This window comes from Conger conger, chromosome 5 (assembly GCF_963514075.1).
Source record: "Conger conger chromosome 5, fConCon1.1, whole genome shotgun sequence".
Taxonomy (NCBI): Eukaryota; Metazoa; Chordata; class Actinopteri; order Anguilliformes; family Congridae; genus Conger; species Conger conger.
Genome location: NC_083764.1, coordinates 65,732,353 through 65,752,465, shown reverse-complemented (window position 1 = coordinate 65,752,465; position 20,113 = coordinate 65,732,353). Strand labels below are relative to the sequence as shown.

At 43.2% G+C, this 20,113-nt stretch overlaps 1 long non-coding RNA gene across 2 annotated transcripts in view; it reads right to left on the bottom strand.

Moving 5' to 3' along the window:
* The window catches only part of LOC133129664 (uncharacterized), a 56,120-nt gene that overhangs the window by 20,784 nt on the left and 15,223 nt on the right, over positions 1-20,113 (bottom strand). The gene's annotated exons all lie outside the window — the stretch shown is intronic.

Sequence of the window (20,113 nt, the reverse complement as noted above, 5' to 3'; positions counted from 1 at the left end):
CCATGCACTGGGGGCACGCGATCACGCTCTCCCCAGGAAGTCTCTTTTGGGTGGTCAATGCCTGATGAACACCAACGTCAGCCCGACAATCATACCCACAAACCCAACTGATGAACTGTTCCTGGTAAGCTTCAGCAAAGACGACTATTGCACATTTGTCACGCCCTGCGCATTGACACTGATTGAATTATCACTTGCTGCACCCTTTAGATTGGCAAGGCTGCTTACTGTACGAATAGTCTGCATAGATGTTGTTTTGAAACCATATTTCACAACATGCCATTAATAGATGGTGAAAACCAGGGTTTGGCCCATCTACCTTGTGTAGCTGCTGGACTTACAACCAGTCCTATATGAATTGTACCCTATCTGACGTGTTCGGTTGTTTGTTGTATGACCTTGATATGCACTGCTTTGTTTGTCGCTTTGGATAAAAGAGTCTGCTAAATAAAATGTAATGTGATGTCAATAATGCGGTTCCCGCTGCTTGGTTTCATTTTCGAAACAAATGGTAAAAAGATAATAATAATAATAATAATAATAATAATAATAATAATAATAATAATAATAATAATAATTACGAACGACATTCATACAAAGTTCTGTTGTTCTGGAATAATTTCGGTCATTCTGATATATTCAGCCTCGTTCAATCAAACCCTGAAGACGTGGCTTTCATTTCATTTGCCTTTCATGTATATCATTCACAATTATGAAATCTTTTGGACTCAGATTTTCCTAAATATCAACCATCGAAATACATGTATCAGTCTTGAACTCAATTAAAATTAACTCCAAAATCCTAAAATAAATATTTATTTTAATGACTAGTAAAACTGTCATAATGACCTTTAAAACGTACTCTGAGAATAAACATTTTTTTCTAATGTGGTCGTTTTTTATCCGTGCGCTAAAACGTGCACATATCATTTAAATGATCCATATTATTTCGAGCACATTAAAATGGTTTACAATTATGACAGTAGTTTAAATGTATTTCACATATTAACATCATGGATATTTCACGTCATGCCAGATTTTCTGGGATTTTCACGGTTTCACAGAATTAAAAGAACTATATAATAATAAGAAATGTATGGGGAAATTAAAACGATCAAATTCACATAGGCAGACCTAGTTCTTTTAAGCCTGACCACATAGGTTACGAATTAGCGTGATTTTTTAAATGGGTTTGTCGGTAACACAACAGTGTTCGGCTATTAAGCTACTTGAATAGCTTAGACTTACACTGGTCTGAGCAATGTTAATCATTGTGTTTTTCATTCGTTTTTCCTTGTTTTGTTTTTTTAAGCATGGCATGGTCATGGTCAAAATATATAATGCATATTTTGATATAGGCTACATTTAGAAACCAGATGTAGGGTACTAGCTCCTTTTATAATTTAAGAAATATTGAAATCTCAGGTTATTCATTTCTTAAAATAAAACGATGGCCCAGAATTATGGATCACAAATTAATATCCTTTTATAAACAGGCGAAACGTGCAGCCAATTTCTGCGTTTGATATAGGATTTTCAAAGAACCTATGGGCCTTAACACATCGTTAGCACCTTCCATGAAGTGGATGATACAACACTCCTTATATACAGTACACAGTAACACTAATTTCGCATAGTGGCATTGCTCCATACTGTAGCCTAAAATGTTTTTAATGTAGGTAATAGGCCAAATAATACATAGCCAATATCATACAAAGACAACTGCATGGTGAAAACTAAAGCAAGAGACTGGTGGCAGCGCGCGATGTAGGCTATTAATGACACCACGTAGAAGCTTTTTGAAATAAGGACCCATCGTGTGAAGTACACATTTTTTGTGTGTGTCATAATCGAGTATAATTTTAAGAGACTTAGTACCGAGTAAAAGAGGTGACATTTGTGTTTTTCAAATAAATTACTGTAACTGCGTATGCTAATCTCCAGGCCTGTCTAGCCGGCATCTGCTTAGCGGTCATGAACGCAGCCAGACAGCCATCTGCTTCATTTGAGTAAACACAGGCCTGATATTAATTCGCCACCAAAATCAAGCCTTTTGTCGAAGACACGCAATTTAAGGCAGAAGGCAGTCATTTAATTACAATTGCTGAGGTAAAGAACGCAGATTTTTTTGGTTGAAATATTATATAGCCTATTATACTGCAATAGCCTAGCTATTGTTAGATACATTACTATTGTTTATTGTTATTTGTTTTCACACATACATTTTTAAAGTTTTTTTATTATAAACAGTTATGATGGCTATTCGGACAAGCGGATTTAGTAGGTAGGCTAAAAAACATAATATAAAACAACCAAATGTGTTAGAAACGTGGTTGTTCTTTCCTTAGACTGACACAACCTACACTGGGCAATGTGAGAGCATTATTCGGTCGCTTTGTTCGAAGCACTCTCCTTTTCCAGACTGATGTTTGTAGAGTTAACAGGCCACCATTAACGCCGTTTGGCAAACAATGCGTTATATATTAAATCACACTTCTCTCGCCGTGACGATACTAAAGGCACTAATAGATGGGGTACACACCACGTGGGTTCTAAACCGCTCCCGCGCGTCACGCTTTCATTCTTTTATTTCTGTGCACGGGTCAGAGGCGGTTGCTAAGCTACCAACGTCAAGACTGCACAAGCTCAGGAAAAAAATAAATATCTAGGTATTCGCGCTTTTGCGGCGTTACTATTAGCAGCATGAATTTCGTAAACTACAGACTATAGCATGTGAAACAATAATAAACAAAAGAAAGTAGCCTACGGTTCAGGTGCCAAAGGCCTACGGTCATATTAAAGGTGAGAAAGAAAATTACTCTTAACAACAACGACTCCTTTCAATATTTTGTACCCATTTCGCATGAAACGGTGAAACTATTTGTCTGATGAATTTATAAATCATTATTCGGTTTGCGCTGTTGCCACGCGCATTTGAAGCAGTCCTGCAGCGCTCGCACTCCTGACGGTGACCACGCGAGGATAGGCGACATTCCACGAGGCATGGCGACCCCGGCCACAGTATCTGAATTCAAGGTAACAATACGGAAATTAAGACATTTTGAAATACCGAAGAAATATACCTTAGAATTACAAAGTTCCATCCGGGTAGCGTTGAGCTATCGAGCTCCAACGCATTCACATCCTAACAATTGCAAAGTCTGTAGTCGGTTAGAACCTTATCATTATCACGTCCCGAAATGTTCATTCTCAAACACGGTGGCCGCATGTTTGACAGCATGTTTTTGGAGGATTCTTACACGACCCCTGCCGCCCTCCCTCCCCACCCCACCCCCCAGGATGGGCCTCTGCCTCCCTTTGGAAAGCCATGGTCAAGCATATATAATGCAGTCTCAAACGCCAGGAACACCCATTGGCTGCCATTAGACTTGAAATAAACAAGAACTTCTAGCCATTGTGCTCCTCCTGTCAACTGCAGAGGGCTAGGCCCGTTCTTTCACTGTGACCTGTCACTCCCTAAATCCCAGTAACCAAGTGAAGCAAGGAATGCTGCCTCTTTTGTTGCCGTCTTGGCACTCACACAAAATCACGCACAGAAACGGTGACAGAAATTAAAATATCCAATATAAAGAAAAAAGTGTCTGAGATTTGTCTGTGAAAGAGCACTGCAAGATTTTTGATTGGAGCAAATCTGTCACACGTTACATTTATTTGGCGGACACGCTTTTATCCAAAATACACTAACAAAATCTGTGCATAATTCCGATAAAGTATCAGTTATCCACAGCCATGAACATCACGTCGAGTTCACATGGTAAACACAGGCCAAGTCAGTTCAGTTATGGCATGTCGTAAAAATGCGTGTTTAGTTGTGAGAGAGCTGGGATTGAACGGGAGCGTGGGGCTCGACTGCACGCTGCAAACACAAGCATCACACACACACACACACACACACACAGACACACACACACACACACACCCACACACCCACACTCACACACACACACACTCACAGACACACTCACTCACACACACACACTCACTCACACACACACACACTCACACACACACACACACACACACACACACACACACACACACACACACACACACACACACACAGACAGACACACACACACACACACACACAGACACACACACACACACACTCACACTCACACTCACACTCACACTCACACTCACACACACTCACACACACACACACACACACACTCGTGGTGTGATCCCAGGTTAGCGGTGCTTTCACAGGACCCCAGGTTAGCGGTGCGTTCACAGGACCCCAGTTTAGCGGTGCGTTCACAGGAACCTTTACTGAGCGTGCTCCGGTGTGGCGAGTGCGTTCACAGTTATTAACTTTGCTCTGTACAGCTGCGTTGGCTAAGCGCGCACAAACAGCGGCCATCACTGCCACACCAGAATGTAAACAACCGAAAGGGTCACTACGCACTTACAGCAAAGTGCCGCGTGGCGTCTGTGGGCACAGGAGGGAGTTTGACCATATCACACGATGAGCAGCGTAACGATTATCTGCGAGACGTGTTCATAGCGACACGCAAAAGCCAGGGACCTGGCGCAGACTTTCTGAATCGCGGGAGAAATGGCGGAATGCCTATTGCCTACACTCTCAGATACAAAGGTATACAGAGGCACATTTCCCTGCTGTACCCTGAAAGCATAATAATGTTCTATTTGGGCACTCGTACGTACCTTTTACAAGCAAAGAAGGGGCAAATAAATTTCGAATTGCTGGCGCAAATTACGTATTGCCCCAGGGACGAGTGTTTGTACCTTCCCACATTTGGTCTGAGAGTGTACGCGTAGAAGCCCTGACCGTGGACCAGTGCCCCCTGCTTCAGAGCAGGAGGAGCAGGAGTACTTACAGGAGACCGTGACCCCTCTCCCTGACCGCGACTGTATCCCAGCGTTCGTGCCCTTTATTCATTACAGAATGCCACTGTGTCACACAGCTGTACTATAAGAGCGGGGTGAGATGCTGTCTTCTGATTGAAAAGAAGCCTGAAAGTGCTGCGAAGAAAAATCATCAGCTTAAAACACTTCCGTTTTTCTTTTCAAAATTCAACTTTTGCGGTTTTTGGCTACTCTACCAATGTGTGCGTCCAGGAGCGCGAGGCATCGGGTTTAGTCTGAGTCCAGGTCTACACGGTCCAGACCCGGGTCAAACAGTTGGGATTCTAATACTTTTCTGTGCTTGATTGAACTTGCCTGGTGCAATTGCGATAACCAAGAGGACCAGAACTTGGGGTTTGTCTTTTTGAGAGTACTTCATAGGTTCCAGTACACCAGACTAGCTCAGTAAAGCATATACATTTTATGAAGGCCTGTGTGCCACAACGCACCGTTTTTAATCAAGGCTTTTTAACGCACCTTCCAGGCTAACATTAAGAACTCTACAACACTAATAACCATGGCACCCCACTAATCACAGCCACACTAATCACAAGCCCAATCACACAAATCACCATGGCAACCACACTAATAACACCCCAACCACGCTAATCACCATGGCAACCACACTAATCACAAGCCCAACCGCAATAATAACACCCCAACCGCATGGCAGCCGTTACATTACATTATAGTCATCAGGCAGCCGCGTACGCACAATGCATCACACACAGTACAGTGCAAATCGGAAGCACACTAACAGGCAGCCCGACACTCCCAGGACAGAGAAGGAGACAAGGAGTCAGTCAATCCAGCCACACAGTGCACAGGACTCAACGTTCGGCTCAGGACATCTGAGCAAGTGCTGCACTTGTGTGTTTCCATCAGCACACGGCATGAATGAAACGATCAACAGCTCGTACCTGAGACGGGCTACAGCGCCCTTCTGTGTGCACGGGGACTGGGCCTCACCGTCGTCTCCCGACTCCCGCTGAATATCTTTTTAAATTGCTGTCGCTTCTGCCTCCCTTCTGCAAAAGGAACCCTGTGATTCCACAGCAGAACCCTGTGATTCCATAGAAGAACCCTGTCCATGTCAAGGGTTCTTTGTCGGGAGCTTTCACACTTCGCACCTATATCAGAGGGTTCTGTAAAAAGGGTTCCTCTGCGGAGACGATTCAAATCACCGTCGCCATCTCGTGCTCTGTGAGTAAAGAAGCACACCTGGATCGCAATGACCAATAACCCGCCCCTCCCATCGCCTCACAGAGCTCCAGGCACGAGTGTTACAGCACCTGCTCACAGTCCTCACGCTGCTCACTGACCAAGGGGATGTGCTCCCACACGTCACTTCGGCTAAAAGCATCCGCTGAATCGTGAAACCTTTTTTTTGGAAACATGCAACACCTTTTGCTCACTTAAACTAGTGCGACAAACACAAGGCGTGCAATTCACACAATGGTTGACCGTAGTGGACACTGTTATTGGTGTTATCGGCACTGCTGCCCGTGTGATAATTGTGGGGAATCGCACAATAAAACCTGCAGCACCCTGAGCACATCTGGCCCGTACACTCACCGAGCACTTTTTAGGTATTTATTAGACTTATTTTTTACACTTCTGCTGTAGCCTGTCCACTCAGAGTTATGATGCGTTGTGTGTTCAGAGATGCTCTTCTGCATACCGCTGTTGTAATGTGTGGCTACTGTCACCTTCCTGTCAGCTTTGACCAGTCTGGCCCTTCTCCTCTGACATCTCTCATGAACAAGGCATTTCTGTCTGCAGAACTGCTGCTCACTGGATTATTTTGTTTTTTGCACCATCTCTGCACCGAGCTCTAGAGACCAGTGTGTGTGAAAATCCCAGGAGATCAGCAGCTTCTGAGATACTCAAACCACCCTGTCTACCACCAACAATCATTCCACGGTCAATTTTTACTTAGATCACATTTTCTTCCTCGTTCTGATGGTTGACGTGAACCTGAACTGAAGCTCCTGACCCGTATCTACATGACTGTATGTACTGTTAAATTAACACGTTCAGGAATGAGTAAGATCGCCCTAAGGAGTGTAGAAGGTATTCACTGTGAATCCCTGCTTGGATGTGTTGGTGGCTAGCCTCTTACAGCCCACTGTATAAAGACAGGTAAAACAACCGAAGGATCTCCACAGTCTCCCTGAGAGTTTAGCACATGCAATTCATCTGATGCTTTTATCTAAAGCGACTTACAATGTGGGACTGGAGCAATGTGGGGTTAAGGGCCTTGCGCAGGGGCCCAACAGCGTACCTTAACCGCTACACTGCAGGCTGCTGAGACTGTACTGTACTCAGGTGGAGCACATGCTACCAAAAACATAGGTCACATGGTCTGTTCAAATCTGACCTAACCAGTTTCAGGGTCAAGTCCAAGGTGGGAAACTGCTTCAGTTATCCTAAGCAGGTTACTTAACTTATTTTCAAGTTAACATCAGGGTGGACAAGTGGTTGATGTCACAATGTAACCTATGTGACTTTCCCTTCAATGAACCACTTTTGTTGCCTATGTATGTATTTATATAATGAAAGCTGTTAAAAAAATGAGGGCATCTTGTATACATTTCATTCCTGTGATCAGCCACTGAATTTGCAGCAATAAATATTATTTGGGGGAAAATTGGCACAGGGGTTATACGGAATGGCCGCCCGTGGCACAAACACAACACGGCCTGTTTTGTCACTGAGAATAAGCCGGAAGGTGACAGAGACACATCGCAGGTGTGCAGCCCGGGAAACAAGAGAAACCCCCCAAAGAATACAACTTTTAGAAACCATGGTGGGGCTCAAAATACCCTCCCTGATGCTCACAAAACAGGGGTACCGAGCTGCACACTGGCCTACGAGCCAGGCACACACGGCACAGATCACCAAACTACCACACCACAGTAACCACACGCTGGTCTACTGCTCACACAGACAGAACACACAGGCCACAGTAACCACACGCTGGTCTACTGCTCACACAGAACACACAGGCCACAGTAACCACACGCTAGTCTACTGCTCACACACACAGAACACATAGGCCACAGTAACCACACGCTGGTCTACTGCTCACACACACAGAACACACAGGCCACAGTAACCACGCGCTGGTCTACTGCTCACACACACAGAACACACACACCACAGTAACCACACGCTGGTCTACTGCTCACACAGAACACACAGGCCACAGTAACCACACGCTGGTCTACTGCTCACACAGAACACACAGGCCACAGTAACCACACGCTGGTCTACTGCTCACACAGAACACACAGGCCACAGTAACCACACGCTGGTCTACTGCTCACACAGAACACACAGGCCACAGTAACCACACGCTGGTCTACTGCTCACACAGAACACACAGGCCACAGTAACCACGCGCTGGTCTACTGCTCACACAGAACACACAGGCCACAGTAACCACACGCTGGTCTACTGCTCACACAGACAGAACACACAGGCCACAGTAACCACACGCTGGTCTACTGCTCACACACACAGAACACACAGGCCACAGTAACCACGCGCTGGTCTACTGCTCACACAGACAGAACACACAGGCCACAGTAACCACGCGTTGGTCTACTGCTCACACAGACAGAACACACAGGCCACAGTAACCACGCGCTGGTCTACTGCTCACACAGAACACACAGGCCACAGTAACCACGCGCTGGTCTACTGCTCACACAGAACACACAGGCCACAGTAACCACGCGCTGGTCTACTGCTCACACAGAACACACAGGCCACAGTAACCACGCGCTGGTCTACTGCTCACACAGAACACACAGGCCACAGTAACCACGCGCTGGTCTACTGCTCACACAGAACACACAGGCCACAGTAACCACGCGCTGGTCCACATCCGCACTTGACACCATTATGTTAAGCGTGGCAATAAAGGACCTCCAGAGCAGTTTCTCCAGTCCCTGGCACACGGCACACACTTGCCAGACGGTTTTTGTAGTAACCAGGAAGTTCACACACCTGATTTAATTAATCAAGGGATTTTTTTGGTGGTATGATTGGTTCCGTCATTAAATCAGGTGTGTGAGTTCCTGGTTACAACAAAGATCTTCTGGCAAGTGGATCCCGAGGACTGGAAACTCTGCTCTAGAAGACCTGAACACTGAAATTCTGGGGCTGAAGGTTACTTTATTACTGAACGATCAAAGAAATAACGCAAACAATAAACCTGAACAATCACATGTATGTTGGCCAGCGTATGAACACAGATTCTTCTGAACACAGCATGCAATGAATACCCATTCACTGTCCTCACAGTGAGTTACAAAGAGTCAACAAAATCATCTGCTACACAGATATTCATTTTATACTCATTATAATGGTTTCCTGTCATATGTCAACGTGTCCATTCGTCAACTTTCCTAAGAACTCGTAGAAGGAAAGAAAGTAAGTACATTGCGGTTCTTCTATCGATAATAACAGTATAATACCAACCACAAGTTTGAAGACGAGTAAGTCACATAAATGCCGTGTTTCCCATATTGCATGATATAGCTCGCGCATACATTAATTCTGTCGTTTGCCAAAACACGTGACTCCCAAGAACAGACCAATCGGTAAAAACGTTTCTTTTTAACCATTTCTACGCAACTCGAATTCGTACACCAATACCGCAATTATAATCAAATCGTGTATAGCAGTGCAGCAATGCACATTTCCCAGCTTATTAAAAACCTACGTCTTCGCGAAGCATGCAAATAATTTTCATAAGGCCCCCATATCACCAAAGATTCATGCTGACCGCATCGCCTATTTACATCGCGGTTTGAATGGAGACAGCCTCCGGTTGAAACGGTTCAAATTTGACCAGTTTTTCCACACGTCTTTTAACTGCCATTCCAGAGCAGGTGTCCGGATTGCCAGACGGTACTTTAAAAAAACCCACTCGCCCACCAGATTCTCTTCATCGGCATTTGTTGGCGCTTTAAAACGGACATTGCCTCTCGCGTCTTTCAGCATCCCCCCTTAACCCTTCTGAGTCTCTTCCCCCCGCCGTCTCCTCCGTTCCCTGCGCGCCGGTGGCGGTTCCTCGGAAGTCCTCAGAATTAGTTTATACATTCGGTTCTCTAGCTTTATGATATCACATAAACTCATACAGCTAGATAACCAAAGAGAGAAACTAACCCACGTCTCTTAAAGGGACCGCCGCGCGCCAGACGCCGCTTCTGTTGTGGTCACGTGGAGCCATTACACCCCGGCTCCTGCACGAGCCCACACACACTGTGGTGTCAGACTCGATTACGTGGGAGAGGGCCTGCTCGCCCCGTACTTGTGAGTCTAGTCATTCGTTTTTTGATGTTCCGCATTTGGAAATCTGCCCCAGAAGCACTGGTGTGGGCTATTTTGGTTTAGGCCTGTCGAGGTAGGTAGGCTATGCTATACGTAGTGCCTAACGCTGCCATTGATTAGGCTAGGCCAAATATCACAAACACACACACACACACACACACACACACACACACACACACACACACACACACACACACACACACCACAGAATATAAGTTTAACAAGAGAGACTGAAGTTAAATTACTCAATAGGCTACCACGTACCATCAGTTTTCAGAGGTTAGTTGTACAACTACACTATACTCCAAGATGATCCAAATTGCCCACATCCACCACATTTAAATGCAAGGAGGCTTGTCACTCATCTTCCACTTGTCCGGTTAAAGACATGATCACATATCAAGTTCTCTGGGAGGGATGTTTATTTACAGAACAGCGGTATTGCAGGTGACGCCACCGCAAAACAAGTCGAGTCGACACAAGTAGTGGGCAAGAAAAGTTCAACACTTCCCTTTTGCATACCTTTAGGGTTACTGTCCGGACCGGATAAACGAGCAAAACGTTGGGCTAAGCTAGGCTACATGTTTGTTTTTAAACGTCAGATCCAATCGACCCACACAGACAGACCACAAAAACGGACACAAATGTTGAGTGAGTGCATGACAAGATCACTCGCTCTTCAATGAACTTGGCGAAGTTCAATCGGCTAGGCTAGTGCACGACATTGCCTATATCTACAAGTCAGAATATTATCATCATATTACTACTACTAACAAATTACTTGCATGGATTAGGCCTACTATATATAGTAATATCAGTGAAAATTCTACACAACACAAAGGGGTCCGGATACGCGAAATGACCTTTTTGTCGCTAGTAGAGACGTCAAATGAAACTTAACACACTTCGGACACCGCTACTTTTTCCATAAAAAATTAGGACAACTAATAATGTTTCAATATATTGCCGTCTTCATTCAAACGTTGACATATTTTGAGAAACAAATACTGAGAATTCTACTCACGGTGACATCTCAACACTCGCATCCCCCCATCCTTCCGTCATAAAGATTCACTTGTTTCGGCCAAGTCTGTTTAAAACTTGTCTTCGATTGGTCCAAAAACATCTATGAATGTGTAATCGCCACAAGTCCTTTGTGCTGGCTGACAGTCCAAAAGTTGCGGTAAGAACAACAGGGAAACGGCGAAATAGCCCGATAGTGCTGCCATACGTCGATGACCATAAACGCGCCATGGATCTGTATAAACGCAGACAATCTGTTTAAAACGCCAGCACCCCGAATCTAATCCCCCCCCCCTTTTTTTTATCCCCCACCTCCCGCCGCCCCCAGCTACACAGGCTCTCTCTCTCTCTCTCTCTCTCTCTCTCTCTCTCTCTCTCTCTCTCTCTCTCTCTCTCACACACACACACACACACACACACTCAGACAGACACAGACACCGGTCTAGGAATCGGACAGGGGGTCGGGACAGACTCCCATGGGGGCCCCAAGGGGTCACGTCGCCAATGGGACAGTGACGTCAGAGGCATTGGACAAGCTTAATTCACGCACTCGAGCGAACGGCTGCGACAGAACGCTCTGCATATCTCCGGGCTCAGGGATCGGCACAAAAATTATCCAGTGTCCCACGGACACATCGCAGGCAACGCGACTCGCGTGGATTTTTACATTGAGCAACTCAACGCAGAAGCAATGCATTAATATTGGACCAAAACAATATGTGATATGGGCAACAAAAATATAATTAGGCTATGTATTGTATTAGCTTTTACGTTGATGGCTTGATTACAATGAACAAAAGATAAATCCTGATGCAGCAAAGAGACCTGGCGTTTCACTAACTGCAACGGCGAAATGTGTCATTGCTATTTTCATGTAGGCCTAGGCCCTTTTCAAAAAGATGGACGTGGGCCATCGCAAGTGATAATTTAGAGGACGATAAACAAGATGGCCTCTCAATTAATTACCCAGGCCATTTTATACCTCAAGCAACATAGAGCACTTTAACATAGGCTATAACCCTGGGATGTTCAATTAAAAAAAAAAATTACAAGAGGGCATTGTGATCCAGAGCAGCTGGAGCGCACAGACTAGGCTGCTAGTATGAACAAGACTGCGCCTGCGTAGGAACAGAACGCCAGCAATTTAAATCATATCGTAGCCAAATCGCGCAGGGAAATAGTATCGCATGCTTGCAGCGGACGGGGGTCGTCCCCCCTAGCCTAAGCATGCACGGCCTTGACAAACGGGCTTGCGTGTACTGACTCTCGAGCTCACCAAAACTCAGTCTCTTTAAGATTAAATCTGGCCGAGGTCCGAGTCACATCCGGCTACATTAGCTACGCTAGATGTGAACGCAGTTAACGGGAGGCTCATAATTGTATCTGATCTGCATTTAAATTATCCTTTTTACGGAGGGAGCCTTAAAATAACATTCCACAAATATGGCATAGCGTCTAAAACATGCCACGTTGTTTCGTTGAAAGAAATGAACATTTCTTGTAATTTAGTAATTTCATTTCATCACCAATTCCTTTAGAAGCATTTAAGGCACTCATACGGTTAAATTTCAAGCAAATATCAAGGAAGATTTGGCATAAAAACCTTGACATGGCTGCCATAAAAGGAATCAAATTCTACAAGACTCATCTTTTCCCCTGATTTTGCGACCACATGGCCTTTAATATTAATTCGGGAGCAGTGCAAAAACACAATTAAATATTAATGTGTGAGTGTGTGTATGTGTGTGCGTGTGTGTGTGTGTGTGTGTGTGTGTGTGTGTGTGTGTGTGCTTTGAGAGACTGTGCAATGTGTATCCACTGTGGATCATTTACTCCAATTGCATTAATATATCCGTAGAATCAGGAGACGTCAGGCTTTCTCTGTCGCAAATAGCACACATTTCAACACTAAGGACGCTGGATAACATTCAGTCAGACAGATCTCAAGACAGTCTAAAATGTGCAGGCCACCTGATAGCTACTTGTGATTTTAAAAATCAAGGATAATTCATTTTTTATATTATAATTGCCATAAGATGCATTAAGAGTGGTCTGTAGTATTGCAATAGTTAGCTAAAGCAAAATGCCTCTTTGCCATCAGAGATAGACAGCACATGTTTGTTGTTTGTCCAGGACTGAGGCAGATTTATCTTCTCATGGCAATTAACACAAATGGAAAAGCTACACACTTTCATTAGTAATAAAATGATTGTATAACACACACACACGCACACACAGGAATATGCGCAGGCACGGACACGCGCGCGCTCACGCAAACAAACACAAATAAAATGGAGGGGGGGGGGGGATGACGGAATCCGCACAGGTATTCTGATTGGACGCCCCCTCCGCCACACTGACTTCATTCATCATAATTTACTGGTTTAATCCCCCACTTTACATTCAAAAATGGAACCTTCCATTACATGATAGAAAAAGGCCCCCCCATGCACACACTGGAATGCACCAACCCAACGGGGAGGAAAACGGGTAACACCGTGCATACACCGTGATTTTGAATGCATTATTTTCTACTGTGGATTTTTAAAATGTCTTTAACCGTTTCATGTGCTGTTAGCATTCTAATAATACAGGAATATCTCAGGCTTACTGATATTTAAACCAGTAGCCTACGAGCACGTGGTCGACCCAGGTAAATAATGGCGTCATTATATATTATTTGAGTTCTAAAGCTAATGTAATTTAGACTGCAGTTAGGCTTGGTCGTAAAGTTAATGCGTTTAACACATATCGATGGGTTGCATTTTATTTTTTTATCTTTTTCATGTGCAAAACTGTTTGGCTGTACGTACACCCACATCGGCCTACTGGTATATTAAAAGAACACACAACAGACACAGAAGATGGCTAAGATTACACAGTAACCATGGAAATTAATGATGCACCCGTAAGTTAACAAACTGTTTATTCTGCGTAACCTGCCTGCACAAAGTAGCAAAAATAATAATTGTCGCACTTTAATACAACAGATACAGTAGCTTCTACTGTAGATTTACAAATAACCTATGAAAAAAGGGCAACGTATCCTATTGTCAAACAAGTCACTGTCTCCACCACATCATTATTTTCAGCCACTCATAGTACTTTCAAATTAATATTATATTCGCTAAAATTACATTTGGGAATACATCTACCGTAGCCATAGGCCACGTTGCAATTCCCTACACACATCAGTCATTTTTACTGACAAAAATAGCATTGCAATACTATACAGGAAAATAATTGTAGATGCCCTTACAATTGAGTGGATCGGGTTATAATTATATAATTATAATTAGCCCGTGTCTCATTTCGTACGATCTGATTTTGCATTTCCATTGGAATTGGAATAATTCAGACAAAATCGAATATGCATAATAAAATATAGACTGGTGATACTGCTTTTCTCAGTACTTTTGTTCCTTCCCAAGGCACTACATATGTTAAGTCTCAGTTCAGTTTTACATAGGCGCTAATTCTACTGCCATTCTGAGGGAATGCACTTAGTTACATTACCAATTGGATAAACGGCTGAACTGGCCTTTTCGTTGCGGAATAAAACCACGCGCTGGTTCCGTTTCCGGTTCGAGCACATTTATATTTGATAAACATATTTTTAAATTTTAAAATACGTTTAACAGCCCGGGGCTTGTATTACAGTAGGCAAAACACCCATCAAATCATAGTTATGTTTTGATTCAGGAAAATAATTCCAAGGTATGTTTTGGTAAATTCAAAGGTATTTTGTTATGTTAAGGATTGTGGAAGGTGTTTTTATATTTTAGATAATCTGATAATCCAGTAAACAGTGTGTATAAATGTTGGTTTTTAGAAGGTGCTAGTTGAAAGTTTTTATTCTGTAATTGACTTTTTTTTCTGTACAACTTGCATTCAGTGGGGACAAAATATAATGTTGGATGAGTATGAAGAACGAACTATGTTGTCTGTAGTTTAATGATTTTACGCAACATATTTTGTTATATAAAGCCTATTATTTATATTTTATTTATTATTATTGCTATTTCTTATTATTAGGACTACTACCTACTACTACTCGTAATAGCATATTATTATTGTTGTAAATACACAAATAATAAGATTAAAACTGCTCTCGACACATATCATATTATACAAATGTTGAAAGCGAAATCCTGGTGCTCATGTCAAATGCTCGTTTCAGAAATAAAACATACCAAAACTTTTAAACCTTAAAAATATTTATATTATATTTCCTCTCGGAGTAACTGGACTAAAGTTCTGACTTTCGAAATTTACTTTTTTTTGCACAGCTAGTCATACCCACGCCACAAATGATCAAATCCACGTAACCCTCCGGGATAAATGTCTATCTAAATGCATATTAATCGAGCCCATTTTACACGAAACTGTTGTCCACATTGGAATTATCCAAGGCCAAGCCGCGCGCACTCTCTCTGTGGCCGCGCAGTTCGGTCTGACTCACCTTCTTAAAGGTTCTACGTGCCTTCTATCCAATACCATCCGCCCTCGCGAGCCCTGCGTGGTCCATCAGCATCCCGTCAGCCAATGAGGACCGCAAGGCACAGACGACGATTCGCTTACAGGGTACGCGTGTGAACTGTACCTGCCTACAATTAGTATCTCATGCATAAAGGTCTTTTGATTTTGCTTAAAAAAGAAAGAAATTTTAAAAATCTTGTAAATAAAAAAATAAAGAAAGAAATACTACTAGAACATGGGATTATTATATTTATATTATTATTATATACATATATATATATTTTTTTTTTTCTTAAAGCACAAATTCATCCACCTTCATAGCAGTATACGTATGAGTCATGGCTCCTGAGGGGATTGTGCCCTGCTTAGTCTAATCAACTGTAAGTCGCTTTGGATAAATGTCTAAGCCCGTAATTAAGAGTGCTATTAAATACTCATTATTAGGAGGACACGTAGTACATCTTCAGAAATATCCCAAACGCTATGCAAAACAAAATCAATGGATAAGAATGTGTTCGTATCCTCATACGCGTGGTTTAGATGTAGGCCTACAGTTTATTTTGAAAGATAATGGGGTTCTTTACATTAATTGTAATCCATGCCGCTGCTGGAGAAGAGTATAACTCGTGTTAGCTGCTAAGAGTTGCTAATATCCTGATAATAACTGAAGCAAATGATATCGGCCTACATTCTGAAATCATTTTTTTATTTTACGGGGATAATTTTCTAATTTTCTATGAGTTGGACTCCAATGAAATCAATAAAGACATAGAACGAACTAACTTCCCTTCAAAACTGAACAACACTGGCATCCACAGCCTACGCGCCCCGCTATAATTAGGAATAAACCGTATGGCACCATAACAAAAACACGAGTTAATTCTAATTTACCATGCTTACGTCATCCCTCATTCCCAAGCCCCAGAGTACAACGACGATCCCTTTAAGAGGACCAAAGTCTGCTCGCGCAGTATTAAGACAGTGGCACAATTTCTGTCTCTGTCTCTGTCCAGCAGCACAGTGGATTTGAAATAAAATGTAAAAAAAAAAAAAAAATGAAAATGAAGGTTAACGTGCAGCATTGTCAGCATTAAGCATTAGCTTTTATTCACGTCCACATCAGGGTGATCATCCCTGTAGGAAGTGCAGCCATAGAGCAGAAGGAATTGCACAAATTTACTTAATCTGAAATAAACTAGTCGTATTTAGTACTTGGTCGCAAATTCTTAGTATTTGTGGAGACTGAAGTCTGTGACCCGCAGACATCACCAGACCACCAGATCATGGGCCTTCAGTCCCTAGTAGGAGTCAGGACGGGTGGCCGACTTGGCCATTCAAGAACATTCCACTGTTTTTCCACCGATCCCCGGTGTAGCCACAATAAGACCCGCACAGCCGTTGGGCCCTTGAGTAAGGCCCTTAGCCCTGCATTGCTCCAGGGGAGGATTGTCTCCTGCTTAGTCTAATCAAGTGTAAGTCGCTTTGGATGAAAAATTTTATGTAAGGCACCATACAAAGAGTGCAGAGTCATTTGGGTGATCTGAGCAGATAGGATGCTTCTCTACACTCTCAAATTCTCTAGAATTCACGCTGCCGTTGTTGTCAATCGTCAGTTACGTCGTCAGCGAAGACGAGTGAGCCACTTCAGCCACACTGTCCAGGAGGCTGTTTTTATCCTGAGCTGCTCCCTTCTGTCTCCACACCTTCCTCTTCCCGTCACTCACCTGCCCATCAGGCGTTCTCACGGTGAACCGTCTGAGGTCACACTCGGTGTAGTCTTCTCTGACACATCTATGCCTACCTGCCTACGTTCTTCATCTGTTCAATCGTTTTCACAATTGACAGTTCTCCCTGGCCATCCATTGGTCGTCTTCAGCGATCAACGGGATCTACCCAATGTTTTGGCTATGCCTCTGTCTCTGTTTGATTTAGCCTCAGTGTGGCCTGCTTTACCGGCATTGACACGTCTCTGCCACATACCGCAAATGCAAATGCAAATGCCACTCCTAGAATCACCTCGAGACCGTATCAGCTTTCTGTACGTGGAGGCGCAACAATCCACTAAACATCCAATTGTCTGATTACTTTTGGTCCACAAAAACGGGGGAATTATGAAGCCTGAAAAATGAATGGCTGTAATCGGAGGTCACCAGATATGGAGGTAAATACCCTTAAATTAAAAGTGACAGTCTGCACTTTAACCCCATTGTCATTCATGTCAAACCAACGTCCTGGAGCATAGAGCCGAAACAAGAAATGTCTCATTGTCCAAATACTTACGTACCGCACTGCATATAAACAACTAGGCTGTATGTGTATGCAGACACACACATACATGCGTATGCAACAAGTTTACAATACTGTTTACAATACACATCTTCAAAATACATATCACGTGGAAACTATGACCCACGTCCGATCCATTTAATATTATACGTCTATGTCATATTCAAAGGTAACAGGTTTTCTTTTTCCGTTTTAGTCCAGCAGGATCACAGCAGGAGCGGTCAGCCGCTGACGGAGCGATGGAAGCTTCTCACACGTTAAATTGCGTAATTGTACAGGCTACACGCCGGTAATCTCTCAAACGCCGGCAATCTCTCCTCTCTGCCTCTCCCTCCACTTCCTGCTTGGACAGAGAAATGACAGCTGCGACAACGGGGCCTATCAGACTATTCCAAAACGTCTATCGCTCCACTCCATCGTCTGGAGTTACGGCTAATCCGTCTTCTCTCGAAGAAACGTGAACCTGGCAGGGTCGGTCTGGACCCGCTTCGTAGCGGTTGGATGGCACCGAGGAGAATCCCCGCACCCAGTACGCTACCCTTCACAAACCGAGCATTTATTTGCGTTGTATTTCTCTCCGCGGCCGGATTTACAGCCCTTAAGGGAAAGTGAAAGAATCCAAATCATCCTCCTATTAAAATGACTCCTACGTTGCCGTTTTAGTTTTAGTTTTTTCTCCATTTTTATTTAGATTGTTTTTTCGCTGATTGGAACCGACATTCTAATATACGGTAGCCAAGCGATACAAATACCATTTGTCAGCAGTTCATACATTCAAAAGAATATGAAGTGTATATAATAACACTGAAATGCTACGTAGAACCACATATGATTTGAGAGCGACGGAAAGGCGGTCTACCCCTTTGAACTGGGCCCGTATCCCTCATAATGTTGAACGGCGGATTCAGGTTCGCGCGGCTCTGTCCATGGTGCTGGAACACCGCTTGGTTCTTGCTACGAAGGAAAATTTGATCTTATGTTTATGAATATTATGTTGTTATCCAGTTGGATGTCCAAAGTAACACACAGGGTATGGATGTAGTAGCTTCATTTCTGCTAGCGTAGGCACTGGTATAGGGACATTACCTAGGTTGTCACAGTCCCGGGTTAAAAACAATAACGACTTCTCTGGAAAGTTTGAAACGCCAATCTAATTCATTTCAAACTGACAGACTTTTCATTATTTAGAACATTAATTAGGCCAATTTACCCTAACCACGTTATTGTGCGAAGGTATGTGTTTTAGCGACGAAAGAGTAAGGTTGGAAAGTTTCCAAAATCAATGAACGAAAATTGTCTCAATTGTGTCAAAATATGCGACTTCCGGGAGTAGTGTGTGATGTTCCTCTGTAATGAGAAAATGGGACACGTATGTGTGTGTGTGTGTGTGCATGTGTGTGTGTGTGTGTGTGTGTGTGTGTGTGTGAAATTAATAATACCTCTAATAATACAGTGAGGGGTTGAATTGCTTGTATTCCTCCCCCTGTTTTTGTTGATACAATCTTCCTATATATATATATAGGAAGATTGTATCAACAAAAACAGGGGGAGGAATACAATGCATCTGATCGTTACAGTCGAAGCAAAATGTTTCCATACAACTGTACACAAAGCACCTGCAAGGAGGGGATATTAGTGAGTACGGAATGATGCTAATCACAGCGAGACAAAAAAGTGGTGTGCAGTGGTGTTTGAGTACACGCCATAAACCGCCACTTATGTCATTTGCATTTTCATTGGTCTGTTAAGTAACTCCTCGTTTGATGAGGAAATTTACTTCGGCGGAGACAGCCCCAGACAGTCAAGTAGCAGCAGATTGTTAATCCACTATGGACCGTGTGTACTCTCTTCAAGAGTTGATTTAACACCGAATATTTCGCCATGCAGGAAATCCTATATAAACGCCAGTGAAATGGCTATAAATAGCGTTTACATGAATACGAAACAGCGCATGGCAAATACACATGCATAATTGTTGTGCTATAATAATACAATAATCATTTAATAAATGAAAAGACGGAGATAGAACCAATTAGCCTATATTATTACAGCTAGGCCTTTTTAAAAATGTTTTTAATTTTATTTCAATGAC